This window comes from Abramis brama (genome assembly GCF_963993115.1).
Source record: "Abramis brama genome assembly, chromosome: 25".
In the NCBI taxonomy this organism is placed as follows: Eukaryota; Metazoa; Chordata; class Actinopteri; order Cypriniformes; family Leuciscidae; genus Abramis; species Abramis brama.
In genome coordinates this window covers 16430896-16454977 of record NC_139987.1, presented here as the reverse complement: position 1 = coordinate 16454977, position 24082 = coordinate 16430896, and the positions used below count along the sequence as shown (strand labels likewise).

Below are 24082 nucleotides of genomic sequence, written 5' to 3'. Positions count from 1 at the left end.
CATCTTGGCAATTATATTTCTTAAAGGGATAGCTGACCTAACAGTCTGTCATCATGGACTGTAATTTCAGTTCAAATGTGTTCCACGGAATAAAGAAAGAAAGACATACATTACAGTTTGTAATGACATGAAGGTAAAAAAAGATTCTATATTGAAGATGGTCGTGGGCTGAATTCATAGGGCTGAATTATATCTTGTTTCTTGAGAGAGATTACCTAATTTTGGTATGCAAAAGTTTTTATGTTAATATCTCATTTTCTATTCATCAGTAGGTTGCAGCTCCACACATCAACCTTTATACTTTCCTTTCAATTAGATATTTAGAAACATGTAAAATTTTAGTTGAAGGAAGTAAATCTAGGGCAATTTTTTGAAGGGGTTTTGGATCTGACATCAAATAATGTCAAGCAGTCTCAGAACAGCTGAGTAAATCCCTCACGTTTACTGTGTATGCATGTCTTCCTCCACTACCCGACTTCCAGGACACTGGCTGCATTTTAATTCATCTGTTATAATGGAAACCATAGCTGTACGCGTGTCAGGCAAGAAAAGAAAAGATTCAGCCGGCAAAATCACTTTGCAGAGAAAGCAATATAAAAGTCTGTGCACGGGGTGTCATTTAATGTCAGACAGCTTGCAGGAATAAGACGTTATCTGTGTTGACATTTATGTGTAAGGCCTAATGAAAGAAATAAGATGTGAGGGATGTTTCTTTCTCTTTTCTGTCAACTTTTACAGCTGAAGTAAAAACTTGAATATTAATTTTTCTGGATTGTTCAGCAGCTCTGTTGACATAGCTAAATGTTGATCTTCTCCAATCACAGAATCCCAAAGATAAACTGAAATTTGAGTATCTAAATAAAAATAATCTTTTCATTCCATGAATTGCACAATGGATCATTTGAGATTGAGATTCTGCAGCCACTGATCTAGAGTCAGCTTTTTCCATCCAATTTATAGTTAAGGTTAGGTTTTGTGTAGGACAAACTGGTCCTAGACCAGCAGTTATACGCTCTTAAAAATAAAGGCACTTTATTGTCATTGATGGGTCTTTGAAGAACCTTTGGAACCTTTCGACTGCACACAAAGTTTAAAGTGGAAAAGGATTCTTAAAAATATTCAGATGTTCTTCACAATAGGGAAAAAAAAAAATTCTTTTGAGAACTTCGGGGAACCAAAAATGGTTCTTCAATGGCATCTCTGTGAAAATCCCTTTTTGGAACCTTTATTATTTATCACAATGCACCAATCAGAAGTAGCAGGAAGTAGACTGAGAGATGATTTCACATCTACAGTAAAAGGAAAATATAATCATCAGGGATTTGAATCCAGACCACCTAAACATTTTATATCACTGATGATTTTTTTTTTTAACTTAAATGTTCTGCCTTTTCAATGTAAAACATCTAATGCATATCAAGAGACAGTGAAAATCAATATACATCATTTAGATTATACAGCAGACAATAGTTTATATTATGTGCAAATACCACTCATATTGTAATGGGTCAGCCCAGAGATGTATTCTCAGTGCATCAGTGGAAAGACTAGAACAATCCTAACAGACACATTAGTACTAGAATTATCTCGAGGGTCAGTGCAAAGCAAAGCACAATAAATCAAGACTTCAAGAAAATGCGCTCGTTGTATGTGCGTAGCCTGCATATGATAGTATTTAGACCCACTGAGAACTCATGACGAGCTTATAAAATGTGTAAAGGAGTCCAAACAGGATCAGGAATCCCTCCGTCACACACACAAACGAAGATCTGCTGTGAGGAGATACGGTTCTGAATGCCTTGTACCGAACTGTGATGGGCAACATCGCGACTATGACGATAAAAAAAAACGATATGCTTGAGCATTCTGTCCTTTTTAGGGTCTCGTCTTCCTGTTTTTGGTTTGTTTACATGTCTTTGGTCCGTGTTGCATTCATATATTATTCGAACCGCACCAGAGTTCACTTGGAAGTGGACCGAGACCCATCTTTTTAGCGGTCTCGGCCCGCTTGTTTGGTGCGCACCAGGGTTCGGATGGCAGCGTTTACACTTATTCAAATAACCACACTAACAGAGCAATCACAGCAGGGTTCATTTTAATCAAAGCAAACATGCCAAGTGTGAACACACACTTAGATAATTACAATTTCTTTGGAGAACCAAAAATGGTTATTCTATGGCATCGCTGAGAAAACCCTATTGTGGAACCTTTATTTTTAAGAGTGACAAGCCTTTTGTACATTGTGAAGTTTCCATGGATCTTAAAGGTTCTACATGCAACCATAAATGTCAATGTCGACTAAATGAATCATGAATAATTTGATTGATTAATAAATAAAATTGACATAGTAGATCTTTCTCATTTACAGCAGAATAAACAAGAGCTTGGCAACAGCATGAGCACGTGCGTTGTTTTCTGACCAGCTTTGAAAGGCATAAAAGAATTAAGCAGTTTTAATGTCAGATTTGATCAATGTTTTAATTGCATCAAATACACGTAATGGTGTAACAGTTATTTAACTAATCTCATAAATGAGCATTTAAATAGGAAATGTTGCCATAACACATATTGCATATTTCATAATTTTTGTGTGCCATTGAATTCTTAGTTTGAACTGATTCCATAACCTATGTTGGCAAGAGAAATTCAACCACTGAAAATTGCTATTGACAAACATTGGCATGAAAAGATGTCAGCAAATGAAAGGCAGTTGCATTCTTCGGAGTACAGTATGTAATACTTTTTTGGAAACAGAAAATGCATTTAGAAAAGTGCTTATCAAATTGTTTGAAGTGCACTGCACTGACATTGAAAATAACAGTTTTTTTTTCTCCAACGTGCAGTGGAAAGTTCAAGGCCTTTAATTTGGCTTTGTCAAGATTTGATTGGCATGCTGGTAGCACCGCGGTCTGATATTGTGGTGTTCTTGTTGAATGGCAATCATACTGTTATTGCGGTACATACCATTTGCAGAGGTAGAGCTGTCACGGGCAACAAAGAAAGCATTGTATGAAAAAGTTGGGATGTGAAAATGTCACTGTTATTTTTCTACTGTGCTTGTCCGATGAACATATGGATATATCATCACTTGCATGAGTAAACTTGTCTCGTAATGCTTTGTAGCAGGGTGTCTAAATGCATGCATGCCATGCACTTGTACAAGAGCGATATTTTTACGCCTTTAATGATAATTGAATTAGACGGATCTGCAGTTACACGATGCAGCAATGAAAATTGTGTTTTCAAGTGGCCAGCTGTTGTAGTTGTTTTCCGGTTCTTCATTTGCAGCATATGGCAGACAGAATTTGTCCCCTACAGATGACATTGCACCATTTGGCACTTTAGAAAATGGATTTGCACTCATCATGCACAGTTTGTGAGCACCCGCAGGCTGCCGGTGTCAGTGGGAATATCCCACTCTAATGGGTTTAATTCTGATGGCTCCTGTTTAACTTGGCGGGTTCTCACACACTCACACAGAACTATAGAAAGCCAGTGAGCTCTTTGAAGGCAATGTATAATTTTAGACAGTTGCACATGTGTGAATAATATAAGTAATGATTAACTTGTGTTCTATTGATGTTTAGAATTTACACAACATTGTACAACAGCATTTGCAGGCATAGACAAGGTCTGGAGCTGCACGGAATAAGCTTCTTCTTTTCTTTTTTTTTTGCCTTAAAGCCAAAGTTTGAAATGCTGACAACATGAACTTGCTTTCACGCCCACTTGAACATCTGATCTGATCTGTCTGTAAGGTTGTTTCTGCCTCAGAGTAAGAAGATAAAAAAGTTAATGACTTTAAATCTCACATTTGGGATTTTATATCTCACAAATCTGAATGTATATATCACAGTGGTGATTTATATCTAAAAAATGTGACTTTGTCTCATAGTTTCAACTTAATATCTTACAATTATGATTTTATATCTTACAAATGCAACTTTATTTCTTACGATTGTGATTTTATATCTCACAATTGTGACCTTATGTCACAAAAGCGACTTGATATCTCACAAGTGTGACTAGATCTCACATTTTCAACTTTATATCTCACAACTTCAACTTAATATCTCACAAATGTGACTTTATATCTCACAAATCTGAATTTATATATCACAGTGGTGATTTATATCTAAAAAATGTGACTCTGTCTCATAGTTTCAACTTAACATCTTACAATTATGATTTTATATCTAACAAATGCAACTTTATTTCTTACAATTGTGATTTTATATCTCACAATTGTGACCTTATGTCACAAAAGCGACTTGATATAAATTATAAAATTATGCTTGCTGAGATATTAATAAATTTACACTTGTTATATCATTTTATCTCCGAGTCTTTCTGGTAGAACTGATTTTCCTGCTAAGATCAAACTCACCCTGCAATAAAGCCATAAAAGGCACCTTGGACAGAAGATAGCAAAGACAGAGCACAGGACATTGTCCTGTCCAAACTTTTCTCTTTCCTTATCTCTGCATCCCCCTCTCCCTCCACCCTTCCTCCCCCCCTGACTCAAGTCACCAAAAGTTCACCAAGAATGTCTATATATCACAAATCTATTGTTTTTTCTTTCATGTTTGGTATCATTTTAAGTGTCTCAGTGCGATTGGTAAAATGGTCTTAATTTCATTGCAGTCATTGGTTTAACGAGAAAGATTGAGAACTTAGGAGAATCCTGTTCTCCTCTCTGGGTGATGTCTCTTCAAGATATCTCCCGAAACCAGGTGCTACCCCCTGGGGTACATGAATTGACCCAAACATATTGGTACAACCCTTTTGTTCTGGTCGGGGTATTTAAGGGTAGGTGACAGAGCAGTCTTGGGGAAGCCTGTAACCAGGATCATCCCCCATACAGTGCTGTTTCAGTGTTTTCCCATTGGAAAACACTCACACACCACTGTATGTCTCTGTCAGGAATGCATTGCTTACTTTTAGAGTCATCTTTGAGTAAATTATGTCATGTATTTATTATTTCTGAATTGGCTTTTAATCATTTACTTGTGTAATTGGCATGATACATTTTTACCTGACAAATAAATGTTACATCTTGATTTATTCTGAAGTTTTCTGAAATCATTATTTTAGCAGATTATGAGGAGGCTGGTGCTACCGCAGCTCTGTGTCCAGGATAGGTCAAACTAAAGGCGCATATGAACGGAGCAGTAGGCGCGTCATCTGAAGACCTTTTGATTTCTGTCTATCACTGACTTGGCAAGTTGTACGGAAGTGGCTAAATAAACTACACTTTTTTGTATGAGTGAGCAGTAGGCAACCGACTTAAGAGGTATTAGCAAACCCTGCACCCTCTGACCAAGATCAGACTGGCGAGGCTGTGTCCATGAAATCCACGTAAACCCGTGACTCTGTGCGGCATCGGGTCCCTTAATGAATGAATAATTGAAAGTATGGGATACTCAGATAATCAAAGATCTAAATTAATTCATAATCAATATTTATGACTATTTTCTAATAAGAAATACGATCTAAGTTTGATTATCATTTGAAATTGGAGTCAGATTACGTATAGAGCTAAAGTAATATTGAAACTAATGTTGAAACTTCACTGGAGCGCTGAAAAGACATACACGCATTATCCCTTCGCCCACCGTTGGATTCCGTCGTTGGGCCAATGGGTGGTCCTTACACTTTATAGTTACAATTGTGACTATATCTTGCAAATGTGACTACTTCTCAAATGCAACATAATATATCACAAATCTTACCTTATATAATCACATTACGACTTTACATCATCACAACTGCAACTTTATATCTCACATTGTGACTTTTTATGTTAAACAAAACATCTCTGTGTTTGCATTGGTAAGGTTGCAGTGGAAAGTTCAAGGCCTTTAATTTGGCTTTGTCAAGATTTGATTGGCATGCTGGTAGCACCGCGGTCTGATATTGTGGTGTTCTTGTTGAATGGCAATCATACTGTTATTGCGGTACATACCATTTGCAGAGGTAGAGCTGTCACGGGCAACAAAGAAAGCATTGTATGAAAAAGTTGGGATGTGAAAATGTCACTGTTATTTTTCTACTGTGCTTGTCCGATGAACATATGGATATATCATCACTTGCATGAGTAAACTTGTCTCGTAATGCTTTGTAGCAGGGTGTCTAAATGCATGCATGCCATGCACTTGTACAAGAGCGATATTTTTACGCCTTTAATGATAATTGAATTAGACGGATCTGCAGTTACACGATGCAGCAATGAAAATTGTGTTTTCAAGTGGCCAGCTGTTGTAGTTGTTTTCCGGTTCTTCATTTGCAGCATATGGCAGACAGAATTTGTCCCCTACAGATGACATTGCACCATTTGGCACTTTAGAAAATGGATTTGCACTCATCATGCACAGTTTGTGAGCACCCGCAGGCTGCCGGTGTCAGTGGGAATATCCCACTCTAATGGGTTTAATTCTGATGGCTCCTGTTTAACTTGGCGGGTTCTCACACACTCACACAGAACTATAGAAAGCCAGTGAGCTCTTTGAAGGCAATGTATAATTTTAGACAGTTGCACATGTGTGAATAATATAAGTAATGATTAACTTGTGTTCTATTGATGTTTAGAATTTACACAACATTGTACAACAGCATTTGCAGGCATAGACAAGGTCTGGAGCTGCACGGAATAAGCTTCTTCTTTTCTTTTTTTTTTGCCTTAAAGCCAAAGTTTGAAATGCTGACAACATGAACTTGCTTTCACGCCCACTTGAACATCTGATCTGATCTGTCTGTAAGGTTGTTTCTGCCTCAGAGTAAGAAGATAAAAAAGTTAATGACTTTAAATCTCACATTTGGGATTTTATATCTCACAAATCTGAATGTATATATCACAGTGGTGATTTATATCTAAAAAATGTGACTTTGTCTCATAGTTTCAACTTAATATCTTACAATTATGATTTTATATCTTACAAATGCAACTTTATTTCTTACGATTGTGATTTTATATCTCACAATTGTGACCTTATGTCACAAAAGCGACTTGATATCTCACAAGTGTGACTAGATCTCACATTTTCAACTTTATATCTCACAACTTCAACTTAATATCTCACAAATGTGACTTTATATCTCACAAATCTGAATTTATATATCACAGTGGTGATTTATATCTAAAAAATGTGACTCTGTCTCATAGTTTCAACTTAACATCTTACAATTATGATTTTATATCTAACAAATGCAACTTTATTTCTTACAATTGTGATTTTATATCTCACAATTGTGACCTTATGTCACAAAAGCGACTTGATATAAATTATAAAATTATGCTTGCTGAGATATTAATAAATTTACACTTGTTATATCATTTTATCTCCGAGTCTTTCTGGTAGAACTGATTTTCCTGCTAAGATCAAACTCACCCTGCAATAAAGCCATAAAAGGCACCTTGGACAGAAGATAGCAAAGACAGAGCACAGGACATTGTCCTGTCCAAACTTTTCTCTTTCCTTATCTCTGCATCCCCCTCTCCCTCCACCCTTCCTCCCCCCCTGACTCAAGTCACCAAAAGTTCACCAAGAATGTCTATATATCACAAATCTATTGTTTTTTCTTTCATGTTTGGTATCATTTTAAGTGTCTCAGTGCGATTGGTAAAATGGTCTTAATTTCATTGCAGTCATTGGTTTAACGAGAAAGATTGAGAACTTAGGAGAATCCTGTTCTCCTCTCTGGGTGATGTCTCTTCAAGATATCTCCCGAAACCAGGTGCTACCCCCTGGGGTACATGAATTGACCCAAACATATTGGTACAACCCTTTTGTTCTGGTCGGGGTATTTAAGGGTAGGTGACAGAGCAGTCTTGGGGAAGCCTGTAACCAGGATCATCCCCCATACAGTGCTGTTTCAGTGTTTTCCCATTGGAAAACACTCACACACCACTGTATGTCTCTGTCAGGAATGCATTGCTTACTTTTAGAGTCATCTTTGAGTAAATTATGTCATGTATTTATTATTTCTGAATTGGCTTTTAATCATTTACTTGTGTAATTGGCATGATACATTTTTACCTGACAAATAAATGTTACATCTTGATTTATTCTGAAGTTTTCTGAAATCATTATTTTAGCAGATTATGAGGAGGCTGGTGCTACCGCAGCTCTGTGTCCAGGATAGGTCAAACTAAAGGCGCATATGAACGGAGCAGTAGGCGCGTCATCTGAAGACCTTTTGATTTCTGTCTATCACTGACTTGGCAAGTTGTACGGAAGTGGCTAAATAAACTACACTTTTTTGTATGAGTGAGCAGTAGGCAACCGACTTAAGAGGTATTAGCAAACCCTGCACCCTCTGACCAAGATCAGACTGGCGAGGCTGTGTCCATGAAATCCACGTAAACCCGTGACTCTGTGCGGCATCGGGTCCCTTAATGAATGAATAATTGAAAGTATGGGATACTCAGATAATCAAAGATCTAAATTAATTCATAATCAATATTTATGACTATTTTCTAATAAGAAATACGATCTAAGTTTGATTATCATTTGAAATTGGAGTCAGATTACGTATAGAGCTAAAGTAATATTGAAACTAATGTTGAAACTTCACTGGAGCGCTGAAAAGACATACACGCATTATCCCTTCGCCCACCGTTGGATTCCGTCGTTGGGCCAATGGGTGGTCCTTACACTTTATAGTTACAATTGTGACTATATCTTGCAAATGTGACTACTTCTCAAATGCAACATAATATATCACAAATCTTACCTTATATAATCACATTACGACTTTACATCATCACAACTGCAACTTTATATCTCACATTGTGACTTTTTATGTTAAACAAAACATCTCTGTGTTTGCATTGGTAAGGTTGAAACCATAAAAGCCATTGTTCATGAACAATGGCTTTTGTGGTTTCAACCTTATTTCAATGAGTAATCATCTTACCCTGACATATTGGGTTGAAATTTTTTATTGCAGTTCTTGGATCACATATATATTGAACCAAATACTATTAAAGTATTCTTCATGCTTATTTTCAGAGATTTTCTACCAGCATTGTTGGATTGCCCTTTAAACATGTTACGTTGTTTTCTCACCCCTTGGGGGGGAAGGGGGGGATCTCATTATTTTATAGCCGCAAAAGAAGGTGCTTCATTTTGCTTTTCCTTGCGTGTGTTGCATCCAAATATTCAGCAAGAAACATGCGTCAGTGGCGATGTCAAATAAGGCTTGTTGTCTGCAGATGAGGTTGTCTGAGGTAATGCAGGCTTAGCTCTGCTTCCCAGCGGCCACGCGTAATGGCTCGGAGAAAAATGAGAAGCCAGTGCCTGAAGAGGAAATGGGGGTCAAGGGGAGAAATTAGCTTACACGCAGTGCCAATGTTTCTCAAAGGCACGTCAAACCACGGCCGTTTTTCAGCTGAGAAGCGGACAGGTGTGCGAGACCTCCACTCCATGCTCTCTGTGCTCGGCCACCTAAATCACCAACCCCACAAACTCGGCTCGTTCCACCTGAACTTTGATCATTAATAATTCAGAGGTGGTGAAACGGGCCTGTGTCTGGAGTGTATTTTGCGTGGAGGCGATGGAATCTCATTTTGCCTGACATGATTGGTCTCGGTGGGTTTCTCCATGTGGCAGCCCCCCTGTGAAGCAGTTGGATGGAGCGTCAGCCTGGAAACTCGGCAGTGCGAGTGCTTCATAACAGCTTAATAATGTGTCATCGTGCGCTGCTCCTATGAGTCCGATTCTGACTAATTTTTAAACATAGCTAATTCATCATTGCGTGTCCCTTTGTAAAGCCTGTTAAAATCCCTTCACGGGCTTATGATTCTGACACTGCAACAAACAGAAGAGTTTCTGTGGCAAGATATTAGGCTCGTCAATCTGTTTTTCTCTTCTGTGACTGCCTACTGCAAGCTGAGAGAGATTTGGAGATTAGCGACTTTTAATGTGAGAAACATTACAGTTTTACCTAAAATGAGTATTGTTGACAGAATTATCATGTACTGCTTGGTAACTCCCATTATTGCTTGCAGAATGAAAATGAACCTAAAACAACATCAATCAAACAGCAAATTATGCTTTCTTAGTCGTTTGAGTTGACATCTTTTTACTGTAATTGTATTTCAAGAGATGCCCTGTTGTACATTTAAACACACAATATATATATATATATATATATAGTATATAACTATTTCAAGTTCAAGAAAAAAAAAATCTGTTTATCTTTAGCAAGCTATTTTGTCAATAACTTTGCTTCTATTTCTGCAGCGTCAAGCCAAGTATGCTTGCTCATCTTAAAATTTCATTGGTGCAAAGTTACACTCCGCAGAAATGTACATTAAACCTCAGATATCTTCTATATTTCTAATACTAATCTATTGTGTTAAATATAGACCGATAAATTGCTTGTCATAGGAAATTTGTCACATTGCACCTGGAAAAAAACTTTCCTAAAGAAAACTACATGCCAAAATAGTAACATCTGTGTAAACCTTGCTAGTATTTTGTTTCTAATAGCACTGACTTCATGTGAACTGCATTTTATCATTTGCTTAGTCAGATTTTTAATTCAATTCGGGTCCACATTGCAGCTTATTTTAGCCAAGCACCTTCTATTCAGACTGCAAGAGGCCATTTGACTACATGTGCAGTGACCAACCACAGTTAAGTTATTTTTCCTGAAGGTTTAGGGGTGGACAATTCAGAAACTCAGAGGACAAACAACCCAAATGCTCCATGTAAAATGTCATGTTTACATATGAAGCAGTCATGTACTATATACTGTTCATGCTATTTTCTCCCAGCTCCCTCTGCCCTTTGAGTCACCCCGTGCTTGTTTTAATTAGACTTTGAGGAAGCAAAGCTGCTTATTGATTGGTCATTGTTTTCAGGAAAGGTCATACATCTAAATTAGAGTGAATGTGAGAGCTGATGTCAGATTTCAGATTAAGTTTTGATGCTAACAGGGGGAGTAGTCAGGGATGAGTCAGAGAAGTGTAGGCTGATCAATGCCATCGTTAAAGGTAGAGGAGGCTGAAATAAATGACTGCATGATTTGAGGTGTTGGAGGCCTCTCAGGTTGAGCTGCGAGATTGGGAGGTTGCAGTCATTTTGTCCTCCGTTGTCATTTCACACTGCTCAGTGAACACATTCCAGGCCACTGTTATGCTTCTATCTATCTATCTATCTATCTATCTATCTATCTATCTATCTATCTATCTATCTATCTATCTATCTATCTATCTATCTATCTATCTATCTATCTATCTATCTATACAGTCTATATAACACTTCAGTAGGAGTCTATGGCAGATACCATTGATTTTAATGGAGTTAAGATCAATTATCATTGGACAAGAGGCTCTAATCTTTGATCTCACCTAGACACCTTTCTTCACTGAGTATGATTAATATCTAACATAGAAAACATGTCTCTGCCCACATTTTTTCAAAACTCCAAAAAACTTTTCACTCATATTATGATTACAGAGGCAGATTATCAATTTAATAAAGAGATTTTCATTCAGTTATTTGCACAATATTATGTTTTGGCACCAAAACACTTCTGTTGTGTATGATTTTAAACTAAAACTTTTTGATGTTTGCATCACAGTTCCATATAGGGCTTTTCATACTTGAAATGTATTTGCAGACTGTGCTGAATACAGAAATAATAACATTGGCTCGACCAATGGCTTGAGTTTGGGACTGGACTACCTGTTTGCCTGACCAATGCCTGAAAGGGATGTTTTTTCAAGGTTGTTGCAAAACATTACATCTTTTTTTTATTTTTTTTTTATTTAATTATTTTTGTCATTTATTTTTGCCATTCTTTTTTTGTAGTGCTAGTGGTACATAAAGTATACACTTCATATTTTAGGAATTTAACTGATTAGTGATCATTTACAAAGCAGCTTTTAGGAGCAACATTGTAAACACAAAATAAAAAAGGATCTTCATACATATTTTGCAATAGACAAGAAAGATATGTAAAAGAACACCAGCAGCACTCTTTAAAAGCACAAGGTGCAACTACTACTACTATTACACCATCTCCCCCACACTTTATCTTTCCACCCAACTCCCTCTTTCATTTAGTTATCTGTGAAATGGCTAAACTCAACACCACATTTGCTAAGCAGAAGAAACGCTTTGGTTCAAGAGAATTTGATAACTATCAGATGGAGGTGAAGGTGTTTTCTCAGGTTTGTGTCATAATTATTGTAGTTTCTTTTTGCACCAGGCTCCAGGCGCAAAGTGACCTCCGGTGAGCGGCCCCAGGATAATTGTGTAGTTATTTTGTGGTAATTAGGGCATTGTAAAATAAAGCGTTATCATTTTTCCTCATAACCTTTCTTTCTGCTCTGCTGAGAAGGTGTGATTGTATCACCATACATCAAATTAAACTGTCCCCATTCTGTCTGTGTCTAAAAAGCCCAGCCAGGAAAGTGGAAGTAGTTTCTTGGCTCAAAAAAATATTTTCATGCCTTTTTTTCCACTTTGAAACCGGATGTGGGTCAAATGCGAGTATGAAACCAAGCAGATGTAGTCTTTAATGTAGAGGCACTAGAAGGAGCAGAAGAGGCTTGTTTACCTTCATTGCTGCCTGTCTCTCTCTCTCTCTCTCTCTCTCTCTCTCTCTCTCTCTCTCTCTCTCTGTGTGTGTGTGTGTGTGTCTGTATATGTGCATGTGGGTGGTTGTGTGCATGTTCATGTATGCATTTGCTCTCATCATATACGAGTGGGTTATATGTGAGTCAGGCAGTGGTAGAGCTCTAATCTCAAGTGCTGTTTTTTCACAGTTGTCATATTGTTTATTTATCGCATTATCTGTCCTTTTTCAGTCTAGCATTATTCTCTTAGAGGATAATTAATTAAACGCTCCCTTTACAGCTACAACTCCGAATTCAATGAGATTGCATTTAAGCGCTTTAACGGCACGTTTCTGCCTACCAGGTACGACTGCTGTAGCAAATTGGTTTAAAGAGAAATCATTTGGATTACTTTTATATCTCCATAATTCTCACTGTGTTCTTACAGGGTTTTGTATTCGCCAAAGAGATTTAGCATAATACGGCCTCATTTTACATGCCACAACACTGAGAGGATCAACACTGGAAATACAGAAAACAACCGAATTTAAGTTTCACTGGTCAGTTGGTAACTAAGAGAGATAAAATATAAATGCTTGCAAACGTAAGCAAACATAGAACATGTCTTTAAACCTTAATCGTTGGATCTTAATAACTATAAGGTTTCAATCAAAAGTCCAATTACACAAGTGTTTTTTTCTTTTTTTTTTCTAGCAGTGGTTTTGTATAGTTTCAAGCAGCCATATTAACTCAGGATAATTTTGTGAATTGCATCCTCCAAAATAAAATAGCAGTATCATCAGTTTTGCTTCAGCTCTTGGGTAAACAAGTGAACTGCATATAAAAACACTGGCATACGTTCAGAAAAGAGGACGCCATATAATTAAGGTAGATTGTAACCGAAAGTTGTTTTTTCTTTTCTCATAAAAAGTCTGGTCAGGTGAATTCATATTTTGAATTCATATATAAAACCTCAGTTTACAATATACCAAAATAAAATAAAACTATAAAAAAAAATATATATATATATATATATATATATATTAGTGCTGTCAAAATTGTCGCGTTAACGCACACGATTTGTTTTGTTTTTACACGTCTTAAAGTGACAACAGCCTATTAAACCTGCTGCGGTGAAGTCTGAGACTAATGTTAATCAAATAACAAAAGACAGAGAAAATCACTTACTGCTTTTGACTGAATAACTTTTGTAGCTTTAAGAAGAATGAATCTATATTTAATTTATTATTTATGCAGTGAAGTGTTTGATAACTTTATTCAATTTCTGTGTATACCCTACCTGTTAGACCTACCTAAATCTTAAAACACTGTTTACAAGGTTACATGGGTCAAAATCACTGAAAACAATAACTTCAAGTGAATTTTGACAGGGCAAGTAAAAATCAGAACCGGTCTGACTGGGCACTGATATATTGAAGGGCACAGGTAAATGTGACATTTATTATAATTCACTTAAATTAAAAGTTGTTATATTATGTATGTGACGTAACATAGATAATAGAAACGACGATGAATACTTCAAGTAGACAGGCTTTAATACCAAATACTCAAGATACAGGATAAACGCAGGGAAAAAAACACACATACATTGACGAGAACGGACGAAGACTGAGGGTGAACACAGGGACTAAATACATGGAGCTAACAAAGGAGCTTGATGAAATAATTAATGAACAGGTGGAGACGAATTAACTAATCAACAACATGGAAGCTAGGTCACAGAGGGCAGAACTAAAAACATGATGGCTATGTTCGAAACCGCATACTGCCCTACTATATAGTAGGGGAAAAGCAGTAGGTGAGCGAATGAGAATGTACGAATCCTTAGTACTCATAAAAGAGTAGAGCTGCATTCGAAACCACATACTCAATGAGAAGGTACTTAATTTCAATAAGTACTTACTTAACGAGCGCTAAAAGAGTAGGTACTATATAGCCAGATCTGGTTAAGTATGAATGCGATCCGACATCTGCCATGTTGACATTATCATGTGACCTACGACGCGTTATCACAAGCGCAACAACTTAAAGGGTTAGTTCACCCAAAAATGAAAATTCTGTCAGTAATCACTCACCCTCATGTTGTTCCAACCCCCGTAAGACTTTGGTTCATCTTCGGAACACAAATTAAGATATTTTTGATGAAATCTGAGAGCTGGCTCACTCCTCCATAGAAGCTTCTATGAGATCGAAACTTGCAAACCCAGAAAGTTAGTTAAGACATCGTTCAAATAGTCCAAGTGACTACAGTATGGAGGCAGATTAGTCTCAAATATAAATCACGCAAAAAACATGATTCACAAATGCGTAGACAATTTCACATGCATGAAACCTAATTCACGTACACACAAAAAAAATCCACGTGCGTGAAAGAAAAATATTCACAAAAAGCAATTCACATGCGCAAAATAAAATTATATACTCATAAAATACATTTCACAAATGCAAAACATAATTCGTAGATATACAACTGTGCACAAAAACCTTTGAATGTTTAAAATGTACGAGTGTATCCTTGCATTTGAATGTGCAAATCGTCATTCACGTACGAATTGCCTTAGATATGTGTGTGTGTGTGTTTTTGAGACTTTCCTGGCAGCATAACACTCGTAACACAGAGCAGTCATACTCTTTAGCCAATCAGATTTAAGCTTATCAATTGACCAATCAGTATCACGTGAGGGCGGGCCTACCTACATGTTACGTCATCAGCTTTCGACTAGTTCATGGCTGAGCAGAGGTAAGTGCAGTTAATCGTTCATTTCTGTATTTAGAAGTTAGAGATCAGTTGAAGCAATAGTTTATTAACTGCTGTTTAGTCCACATGTGAATATAAACATTTATTTTTAGTATTGATGGATTTTCATGTCCTGTCCACCACACATTCAACTGATGATAATGTATGTAATGACGTGCATATATAGGAGACATGTTTTGATCTGCATATATTATGTAGTTTTATTGTTTCAGATTTCCAAGACAGATGATGTATGAAGTTGCAGACAACCAGTACTGTGATCTTACCATTTCTACTGTAATTCTTTGAAAACAGTCATGTTGCAAGCCATCCATTTTGACAGTTGTTTCAACAAGTGGTTGAAAGTGATGCATTGTTACTGTATTAATTTGTCTCCTGCGGACTATATGTACACGCTTTAGGAATAAAGCCTTGCTATGCATGCATTATTAAATGTTCTTGTAAGAATTAAAAGATTCAGACATAGTTCAATTTGATGTACACGTTTTATTAATTTGAAAGTTTCCGAATCCTTTGGGAATAAAATATATAAAATGACTTGATCATGATTAATGTTCCTGTTACATATGAAGATCATGAACTGACAGTCCAAACTGTGAAGCACAATATTCAGTACAGAGAAATATACGTCTCTTCAGGAGTTGTGAGATCCAGTCAGAGTGTACTTTGCTTTTAAAGTATATAAATATAAGTGCAATACATCAAGTGAAAAGTTAAAAAATGAATTGTGTTCAGTCCGGTCATCAGTAGACCTCTCTGTTAGGACATATAAGATTTTGTCCTGATATTTAAAGTACTAAAACCCTATAGTACAAGAGGTGCAGACAGAGGACGTGGGAGATTAAGTGATGGTATTTGAATAGAGTTTACTGAGTAATCTTAGTCGCATAATCTTAATTGCCTCTCTATGATAAGTACCTTTGTCTTATCAGCATAAAATCAGATTTGCCTATTTTACTAGGCAAAGTAAAATTAATGCTTCACAATATTGTCCTGTGAGACCTTAAGATGACAATAAAAAACCTTATTTAAAAACCTTGACATTACAATACAGCATAAGGAAATGCATGTTGAATACCGTATTTTCCGGACTATAAGTCGCACTTTTTTTCATAGTTTGGCTGGTCCTGCAACTTATATTCAGGTGCGACTTATATATCAAAATTAATTCAGACTGAGATGAACCAAGAGAAAACATTACCGTCTACAGCCGCGAGAGGGCGCTCTAGTTGGCGGAGTTATTCAGAAGCGGCACCATATGAAGAAAATTCAATGGATTCAGTGATGTGGAATGAGGTCGCGGGAGTTTGGTGAACTTGTTTACTGGTAACTTGCTTGTTGGACTCCCTGGCTTATGTTAATTTAGCCTATTCAGCCTCCCAGGTATATGTTCTTTATGCTATTGTGTAGCTGAATAACTGTTAATGTGTTGCGTTAACATACCGGACACCTACTCAGCCTGTTGTTCTGTGTGCTACTGTGTAGTTAAATAACTTGTTTTTCCAGATTAAATGTCTGTTCTTGGTCTTGGATTTTGTGAAATAAATTACTAAATAAATGCGACTTATACTCCAGTGCGACTTATATATGTTTTTTTCCTCTTCATGACGCATTTTTTGACTGATGCGACTTATACTCCGGAGCGACTTATAGCCTAGTCCGGAAAATACGGTATATTGGTAACACTCTACAATAAGGTACAATAACTAAGTTAACATTAGTTCATGTATTAAATAACCATGAGCAATACATTTGTTGCTGTGTTTGTTAATCTTTGTTAACGTTAATTAAAAATACAGCTGTTCATTGTTAGTTTACAGTGCATTTACTAATGTTAACAAGATTTAAATGAAGTATTAGTAAATGTTAACATTAACAAAAAATAATAAAGGCTGTTCACGTGCAGTTCATTATTAGTTCATGTTAACTAATGAAACGTTTTAATAAAGTGTTACCAATTAAGACATAAATACAAAAAAAAAGTATAAAAGAGAATAAAGAAACAACATGAATTAAGATGTTCGTGACTGCTATCCAGATGTCACACCAAAGGTGAGTAATCCTGAAAAATGCAGCGAAACAAGTGTTAATAATAATTTAACATCATACACAAATAGCAAAAAACACTGGCTGCTCATTAAAATAGGTCTATTCACTATTTAAAGAACAATCTCGATGGGTATTGACCACAGATGATTGTTTTGCAATCATTAGCGTGATTGTAGCTGTGAGAGCTGTCTGTACCTTCAGCTAAAATACAACAAAACAAGCATCATTCTTCTTCATTTTTGACACGATATGGGACATCTGATTACAACAACACTTGCTTACATCAGTTAATAGTTCATAAACTATTGCTTCAACTGATCTCAAACTTCTTTAACTTCAGTTAACACAGAAATGAACGATTAACTGCACTTACCTCTGCTCAGCCATGAACTGGTCGAAAGCTGATGACGTAACATGTAGGTAGGCCCGTCCTCACGTGATACTGATTGGTCGATTGATAAGCTTAAATCTGATTGGCTAAAGAGTACGACTGCTCTGTGTTATGAGTGTTATGCTGCCAGGAAAGTCTCAAAAACACACACACATATCTAAGGCGATTCGTACGTGAATGACGATTTGCACATTCAAATGCAAGGATACACTCGTACATTTTAAACATTCAAAGGTTTTTGTGCACAGTTGTATATCTACGAATTGTGTTTTGCATTTGTGAAATGTATTTTATGATTATATAATTTTATTTTGCGCATGTGAATTGCTTTTTGTGAATATATTTTTTTTTTCACGCACATGGATTTTTTTTGTGTGTACGTGAATTAGGTTTCATGCATGTGAAATTGTCTACGCATTTGTGAATCATGTTTTTTGCGTGAATTATATTTGAGACTAATCTGCTTCCATACTACAGTGGCTCAACCACAAGTTTATCAAGCGACGAGAATACTTTTCGCGTGCAAAAAACAACAAAAATAACGACTTTATTCAACTATTCATTTTCTTCTGTGTGGGCCTCTGATGTGAGTTCACATAGTGTAACAGCGCAGCACTTCTGGGTTGAATGTCACACGCATCACACACATGACCAGCGTCGGCCAATAGTGAGCCTACGTTCTGACGTACAACCCAGACTTGCTTTATTCAAACTACAAGCATGTATTTACAGGCGCTGAACCCCAAATCATACTGCAATCTCAACACAGCGGTTCCCATTCTGCGGGTTTATTCTGATGAATCAGCTGACCACCAGAGGTGTATGAAGGTAAAAGAGTAGCAAAACTCGAGAGTACGTAGATGTGAATTTGAGAACTTGTACAATAAATATTCGTACTTGTACGTGAACATTTACACTCACAGCTCCAATGTGAAAACCTGTAAAATAAAAATCTGAAGTTGAATGTTGACATTTGCACACGCAGACAATAGTCACAAACCTGTATTCTGAATTTGAAGCTGTAGTCACAAAAGTGTAAAATGCCATTCACAGAAATACAATGACATACACAGACTTGTAATTGCATTTAATCTTACATTCACATTCGCAGTACAACCTCAATTAGGCACTTGCAACTTCTCAAATCTGTCACTGCAATTTCAAATTCCGTGCCTTGACTTTTGCTACTCTTTTCGCGATATATTAGGTGCAAAACTAACTTGTGCACTTGAAACTCAGTGGTGGCGAGAGAGAACGGAGAGCGGGAGCAGGAGCAGGAGCGTTCTATTGGTTGGTGCCTAGCCAATGAAATGGGACTTCTATTGTACGCAATGATGTCACAAAAACCCGTGTCCCCAGGACGCTCTGAAACGCTAACATGGCTATATCAGCATTAGACTGATATTAAAAGATTTAAACGATATTATCAAACTCAGTAAACACCATACTAATAATGCATACTGTACTACAGAAAATTGTTTTATTAAATTATATCATTTTCAGTATAAAAAAAAGTAATATAATTAAGTATTGGTTAGCATTTATTATTATTATTTTTATTTTGTTTAAGTTTTGGGGTGAGCTAGCAATGCAATTTATTCTGAGGTAATATCATTTTTTAGCTAATTGAAATTATTACAATATAAAAATATATAAAAACTTAAATATTAGGCTGTATTAATCGCGATTAATTACAGAAAAAATGTGTGATTAATTATTTTTTTAATCGATTGACAGCACTAATATATACGTATAACATATTGCATGCTTCTATGAATCTCGTTATCTCTCCCTCCTTTCCATTTGGATATCTAACTTTCCTTACTATCATTTAACCTAAAACTTTAGAATCGCTCTTTTGCTGCCTTGCAAACACGGGTATTTCCTTCAGGGTATGCAAATCTAGTTTTATAAACAACATTTATTCAAAATGCAATTATAATGAGGAAAAGCTTATAAAAAACAGACAAGGGGAGGAATACATGTGAATGATGGGAGTTCAGATTCTGCAGAAATCTGCTGAGCTTTGGCAGAATTGCTGGCCTAGTTACATATCCATATATTATATAACCTACACACATATAAGATTATACTCATAGTTAGTCTTGTGAGAAGTTATGCTGCCCCGATATATGTAGAGATGTGACCCCTAGGGCAGGGCTGGCCTGGTTATCAGCTATCTGTCAGATTAACAATGAAGAGCTGCCAGGACAAGCCTGACTAATCCACTGTAGTTTTACTCTGATGGGACGAGAATGAGTGCGGTCACTATGAGACTGTTTAAAAGCCTTTACAGTAGATATTTTCTCTCTACTATTGTGTTGAGAATCATTTTGACAGTAAGTGCACATTTCCACAGCAGCTTCCTTTAGCACCAGCATAATTTACAGCACATTGCCTGGATATTGTTTCAAATGCAAAATTATATCGCAAGTACAATTGCAGTGTACATTATTTGTAACATTATTCATTCATGCAATGAGCAACCCTCCCTGTGTGCTTGGGTTTTTATGTGAAACATCTGATGGAGATGGCATTATCTGACTGTTTCATTATTTGCTAACGATGAACATTTTGAATAATGCTTTCACACAGGCTCTTCTCTCTTCCCACTGAGTGAGAAAAACGGAGTGAATATTTCACAACCCAACTGTTGCATTGTGGAGTAACGAAGTAGCAATGCTACTAACTTAAAGCTGCAGTCGACAAGTCTGGCAGATTGAGGGTACTTAGCCAAAATTTTGAATGTTTACAACTCTCATGCCCCTCCCCCATTACCAGCGAGCACCCTTCCATTGAGGTCGTGCTCGTCAGTGCGTGTGCACCAGATTTTCTGTGAACGCGTCCGTCTCTTCAGCATCGATCAACACCATGGACTCGGAGGTAGGCTGCCCTGGCTAATCTACCCATAGATAGCAATAACCGAGGAATTGGAAGCTTGTTAGTAGATTTTCTCTCCGCCATCACGCTTCGTACAATCCAACACACCTGCGAACTTCAGGCGTGTGCATGTGATATTGTAACGTGCGCGGGGGAGGGGGGATCTGTGGCGTGTGCACGAACTGTGATTGACAGTCAGATCTCACACAGCCCTGCACTGATTGGACCAGAAGAACCGGGAGCGGTGGATTTTTGCAAAACAAATAACAGGCTCCAGGTGGAGGTAGAAGCGCGGGTTTTTTTCTAAAACCGGCTGATTTATGTTGTTCTGTCGGAGCATAGTGTCGGTTTCAGTGAATATGATCAAAAAAATCTTGCCGCCTGCAGCTTTAACTAAAAAAAAAATCTCAATTTCGTGACAGTAGTTAAAATGACTCCCTGAATAGAATTTTAGGTATATTAGTTGATTTAGTCGTTAAAAAAAAAAAAAAAAAAAAAATTTAATTAACACATTTATTCAGCAAGTCATTTATGCTACTTGCTACAAAATATTTCTATTTCAAATAAATTCTGTTCATCAAATAATCCTGAAAAATATTATCACAGTTTAAACAAAAATATTGAGTAGGACAACTGTTTTTTAAGATTGATAATGATAAGAAATGTTTCTTGAGCAGCAAATCGGCATATTAGAATGATTTCTGAAGGATCATGTGACACTGAAGACTGGGGTAATAATGCTGAAAATTCAGCTTTGCCATCACAGGAATGCATTTAAAATATATTAAAATAGAACATTTATTTTAAATTGTAATAATATTTCAAAACATAAAATATTTCAAAACTGTTTTTACTGTATTTTTGGTCCAATAAATGCAACCTTGGTGAGTAGAAGAGACTTCTACACATAGTGTCTACACATTTTTAAATAAGCATTTTTTAAGCTTTAGTGTGTTTTATGCTTATATAATATTTCTAATTTATTTATATAATGGGTTATTTTTTGGTATTTTTTTTTTTGTATTACTAACTACCCTACAGAAATGAAAACTGCTTAGATTAACTGGTTTTAGCTGGTTAAAGATGGCCTAGCTGGTCTCGCATGGTCAAAATCCTTCTAAGACCAGATACAAAGAGAAACCAGCTAAGTCCAGTTAATAAGCTTATATTTCTTTCGATCAAGGTATTTTAAAGTATCTATAACTGGATGAAATGATGAATATCTTAGTCTAAACACACCTAACAGTCTGAAATCCTGAAATTTTGTTTCTGCATTTTCCCTGTCAGTTCAGATGTCTCTAATTTGAACTGCTGCTGTCCTTTTGTGATGTGATGAGACTGGGATTGTAAACATGTAGAGGAATCAGGCTGATGTGTGCATCTCCATTTTGTAGTGTCTCAGCTGTGAGAGGGCTTTGTTTAGTCCTGGAACCATGCCAGTTTTCACATCATTCTCTCTCTCTCTCTCTCTCTCAAGCGCTCCTCTGTCATGCTTCTCTCTCTCCATCTCACTGCCACTGTCATTTCTTCCTCTCCTTCTCTCTTCTGCTTTTATACTCTCTGGTTACACTTGACAGAGCTGCTCATGGTCAGTTAAAGACAAAAGAACACAAGTAAAGGCTTAAAAGGACAGTTCACCTAAAAAGGAAAATTCCTCATGTCATTCCAATGTATGACATTCTTTATTCTGTGGAAAACAAAAGAAGATTTTTTTCTTGTGCATACAATGAAACTCGATGGGGTTCAAAACAACATGGGACCCCATTGACTGTTATTGTATGGAAAAAAATCTTTTTTTGTGTGTTCCGCAGAAAACAAAAGTATATCAGAAATATATCAACTTGCCACTCATGATAAAAGAAACACAGATAATTAATTATCTATAATAAATCATAATTTGGGTTGTATGTTCGTGCACTGATGTGACAAAGGTTACATACTGTAAGTAGATGTTTAATTACTATACAGCGTGTAAACGTAGAACAAACAGAATTTAGATTTTCTTTCTGTGAAATTACACATTTGCTAATATGCTCTAGCGTTACATCAGTGACTGTGCCATCCCTCCCTCGAGTCACATACTAACTAGTTCATATTCCCTGTCCCAAAACCAGTGTTATCAAGCCATGCTCATGTGTTTCAAGCACAATCAACCTCTTCTCCATCTTATTAAACCAGTCACATAGTCGATGAAGCCTGAAAAGAACGCGTATTCCCTGGATGCATTCCTGCCCTCTTATCTTTCCATTACAAACTCACACATGTGTCTTATGGGGCTGAGGGGACGGCGTCATGCTTCCCCGTCATGCCAGCCAGGAGAAAGAACGAAGGAGGGGGCAGCAGAAGCTGGGAGGCCTTGGTGATAAATCATTATTTATTTCTATCTGACAGAATTAACACTCTGATGAACGCACAGAGCTTGACTTGTTTTTGGCTGCACTGATTTATGGGGCAAATTTGCCAAAGGTTTTTTAGGGTGGCCGGAGGAATCTGTTGACAATAGCAATTCATTGTTACACTGTACACACAGGTGAAACTAATATTTTACACATGCATCAATGGAAATGTGGTGGTGTAAGGGACGTAGGCCAGTAAGAGCTGTGTGTGTAAACCTCACTCCCCTGGCCTCAAGAGGAGCACTAGCGACTGACGCTAGAGGCTGCGGTCTTTAGCATCCTTGTTAGCATGCCTGCCTCCCACGCCAGAGACCCCGGTTAGAATCCTGCTCGGAGCGGGTCGAGTAGGGCCGGTTACAGTGGCATAGGTTCAAAGCAGAGAATATTTATGTATCATATTTCGTCAACCAGGGTTTAGCTCACACTGTAGTAAAACTGCAATAATTGTTTACAACTCTTTGGAATACTTGATTCTGATTAGAGTGCTAATGTCACAGCCTGCTGATACCGTTTCCAACTGTTTGGATCACATATATATATATATATATATATATATATATATATATATCATAAAACTTTACAGAGCGTCAGTGGGTTTGTATGATAAACATACTGAAGTTTCAGCCTTCTAGCTGATTGCGAAGGCTTCAAAGTAAATGCGCGTCTATATACTTTTAATAAGCATTTTTATGCAATGGAAAATAAAATAACCCCTATAAACAGTTCTCACTGTTCTTAAATGGAGAAGAGGTCTGACCGGTCTCTTTGACAGCCCCAGGCTTTGAAAACTTTTTTTTTTACTTTCGGCCACAGTCAGATCCTATTTCTTTTCATGTTTATGCATATAAATCATGATTTTCAAAATCACTGGCTTCCTAAAAACACTTTCAAGGAGAATCAAAGAAAATGCATAATAAGTATCACTACTTGGGTCTCTGAGGGTTAAACAAGACCAATGGAAAATAGAGTATAATAATGTTAAATAGATGTATGTGCCAACCAAAGGATATGGTCAATCA

The 24082-nt window shown here is 36.8% G+C and overlaps 1 protein-coding gene across 2 annotated transcripts in view; it reads left to right on the top strand.

Moving 5' to 3' along the window:
* The window catches only part of opcml (opioid binding protein/cell adhesion molecule-like), a 144266-nt gene that overhangs the window by 108611 nt on the left and 11573 nt on the right, over positions 1 to 24082 (top strand). The window lies entirely within an intron of this gene.